This window comes from Sinocyclocheilus anshuiensis, unplaced genomic scaffold, assembly GCF_001515605.1.
Source record: "Sinocyclocheilus anshuiensis isolate Anshui unplaced genomic scaffold, SAMN03320099.WGS_v1.1 scaffold165, whole genome shotgun sequence".
Classification (NCBI taxonomy): Eukaryota; Metazoa; Chordata; class Actinopteri; order Cypriniformes; family Cyprinidae; genus Sinocyclocheilus; species Sinocyclocheilus anshuiensis.
The window spans coordinates 340,097-343,711 of NW_015540851.1; the positions used below are offsets into that span (position 1 = coordinate 340,097).

The 3,615-nt window shown below is 44.2% G+C and overlaps 1 pseudogene; it reads right to left on the reverse strand.

Annotated features, from left to right (window-relative positions):
• Positions 1–1,953: 1,953 nt before the first annotated feature.
• LOC107687753 (NTPase KAP family P-loop domain-containing protein 1-like) overlaps positions 1,954–3,615 on the reverse strand; it is a 7,119-nt pseudogene continuing 5,457 nt past the window's right edge.

Genomic DNA, 3,615 nt, shown 5'->3' on the forward strand with positions numbered 1-3,615 from the left:
ATTTATTTTAAGGTTTAAAGTGAAGTGTTTAACATTATGTAGGCATATTCTTGGAAACGAGCTGGCAGCAGAAATCACAACAAAACGAAATGTTATCATTTCATAAGTAAATGAGTAACGTTAAACAATGTAATAATGCAATTGAAAACAAGGTAACTCATATGACAACTAAAAACTAATAAAATTAATGCCGCGATTTCAGTATTCATAAGGATTCATTTTTAGGTGTCAATACGTCAGTTTTGTACGTTTAAATTCTGAAAATACGTAAGTATTTGTACGTTTAGATGCGGAAAATACGTCAGTATTGTACGTTTTAGTGCCTGTAAAAACGTAAGTAAATGTACGTTTTATAGAACCACATTTTACGTAAAATACATACGAATTATCATGAGATCACGTTGAGCATTTTCAACGCAAATGCACATTATGTGCTTAATGGCCCCTGCAGACCAGGACAGCAGCCTTAAAGGAAAAATGCTGCATGATGCAGTATTGTATTTTAAGGCTTTTCTTTGTGTTCATCTAAACGTTATCCTATGCACTCTCAGCAGAACTCGTTGTTTTCATTTTCCATGTAAAGAATCCATCGATACAATTTTATTTTAAACCCGCATCACCATGTACTGTGTAGCTATTTCCTCTGCTTACACCATGGACGCTTTCCTGCATTGATTCTGAATGAGAGGGTTAAGAATATCCCCCCCTTTCCTGGCCCATTAAATTCCCTTAATATGTCTGCATGATATTGATTTCATATGAACCCCCACTTTGATGTTCACAATTTCAGAGTCATATTTCAGTCCGGCACACAACGGCCGACCTCTCTTTGTCGATTGGTTTGTCTTGACTGTACTTGAGGAGAAGATTCAATAAAAGCAACCATAATAACTGCATGCAGTTTCAGCATCACGTCTTGTAAGATGCATTTAGATGTAATTTCAAGCAGTTTTAGAATGTATGTTTCTAGGATTTAGTGTGATTCATTCCTAAAAATTAGCATAATTATATATATATATATATATATAGTGGCACATGTTTGACTGTCATAACTGATTATATATTTCCAAAAGTACCATTATGCATGTTTTTTTTTTTTTCATATTTTCTAGGATATTGTTTCTTGTTGCTTGCACAGTGGTGCATATTTGACTATTATAGCTTATAATTCAAACTTTTGCATTAGTGTTATGTTCCGCCATAGATCCGTGGGAGGTCGTCGCCGAGCTGCATGAGAGATATACTGTATATTTTCTCCGCTTTCTCAGAAGCCCCATTCCCACAGAGCATAAAGTAAAACTCAGTGACAGGCAGTGCGATTAAAAAAACATCTGCACGCTGTCATTCAGTCCTATATTAAAGTTTTATAGAAAGTAAAACTAAAGTCTCAAAGTACATATTCTGAACACTGCCAAAGTTTTTGTATGGAAAAACTCAGAGTGATATAATGAAACCAGAAACTTTGGATCTGGGAATTTTCATAAAAAATGGTTCACGTGCAACATGACATACTGTAGTATTTCCTTAGTTTAGATTAAAGGAATATGAGGTTGTTTGACTGTTGCACAATGTTCATGTGGATTTTTGTAGATGTTTTGTGTTTTGTGGCAATGCTTTATTGCACTTGTGTTATGTGTTTCAACTTTGTATGAGATGAACCTTTGGTGGCCATAAACATTTTATGTGTATAGATATGAACCTTGTACAAATGACCTCTGAGATATTTTTAAAAAATATACCATGCTGTTTAATTTTGAGGCTTTATGCCTCCTTTAATATGTTTATTCTGAAAAAAAAAAATCCATCTCTTTGTTTGACGGGCAGATTGTTTATGTAACCAGTTGTGATGCATAGAACGCTTATAATTTACAAACACAAAATTTGGCTTTGTAAAGTCCAATGCCTTATGTGATTATGTTTCTTTTTCCTTCACAGATCGGATCGATGGTCTGACAGTATTAACCTTATAAATGGTGTTATCAGTGGACCTGCTGTGTCTCAGGTGTCGATGTGTGGGGAATAAGTGTAGACAAGCTGAACAGTTTTTTTTCATGTTTTTAGAGAAGATGGTTGCACAGGCCTATAAGGTTTGTAGTATCAGTCAATAGATTGAATCAATTCATTAATCAAGATTAAGAAAGGTAATATTTACGCAAGTTTGAACTTAGGTGCATTTTGTATTCCCTTTCAGTCAGTCACGTTCGACGTTACGTCAGTCGTGACTGACGAATTGGGATCTCGCCCGAGAGCCCAATCACCTTCGAGTGTTAACTAAACAAGCCAATGACAGTTGGCGTGCGTGTTTCGCCACGCGCATCCCGCCCCGCAGCGCGGGTATAAAAGGAGAGCGCGTGCAAATGCACATCAGCTTTTCGCTTCGGAGCCGAGCCTTCTAGTAAGCAAATCTCCGCGAGTGTTTTGGAAAAACAGCTGGCGTTGGTGTGACGGCGTATCAGCGGGGGTTGCCATCCAGGCTGCTGAAACCTCGGAGAGCTGCAGCTTTCATTCTGCGGTCCTGCCGCGACCTCCCCTGGGCGCTTCAGCGCTCTCTCTGAAAGTGTGTTTTTTCCTTTCTAAAAGAGCAAATTGTAAAAGAGCTCGACGAGCGACGGGCATCTTTTTAAAGATGCTTCCCGCTCGTGTGTTTCTGGATGTGGTCGTTTCCTGGCTTCATCTGATGGTCACGATCGCTGTGTCTCGTGCTTGGGCTTTCAGCACGCTGAAGCAGCGCTCGTGGATGAGTCATGTTCTCAGTGCGGGAACATGACCATCGCGATGTTGCGGTCCAGATACCTCCTCATTAAACATGAGTTTAATGTTGCCATGAGTTGCCATGCCCCGCTCTAGCTCCTCCGGCCGGAGGGCTACTTCGGTTCATGGTCAGGGAGACCTGAGGGTTACGGTGAGAGCTTCCCCGTCGAGTACGTCTCCGCGGGCCTCTCATTCCTCGAGCATATCGCACCACCTGGTGTTCCCGGACGAGTGTGCTGGGTCCTCGGACAGGGCGGGGTCCAGCATCTTGTGCGGAGCTCAGGCAGATGACAGGATGTCGATCGCTGCATCGGAGGGCGAGCTAGGCTCTGGAAATGAGGATTCGGCTGCGCTACCTCTGTCAGGAAGAGTGGCGTTGCCCGAGTCAGATCCAGAGCTGACCGCTATGCTTTCCCGGGCCGCCGAGAGCGTCGGGCTGCACTGGAGGCCTCCTCCTTCTCCCGGCCGCGCGTCCTCCGGTGCCATTCTTCCCGGAAGTGCATGAGGAGGTCACGAAGTCTTGGAGGGCACCTAGGGCACCTTGAAACAGACTTAGTGCCTCCTCCGTCCTCACCACCCTCGACGGGGGAGCGGCCCAAGGGTATGCGGACATCCCTCCGGTCGAGCGCGCTATTGCCATGCAGCTGCTGCCGCAAAGCGCCGCCGCCGGGAGAGGTAGTCCACGCCTTCCGTCCAGGGCCTGTAAGTTCTCGTCCGCTCTGACGGCTGAGGCTTACAGTGCTGCTGGACAGGCCACTTCCGCCCTGCATGCCATGGCCCTCCTGCAAGTCCACCAGGCCAAGGCGTTGAAGCAGTTGCACGAGGGTGGTGCTGACCCAGGTGTGCTGCAGGAACTGCGCACGG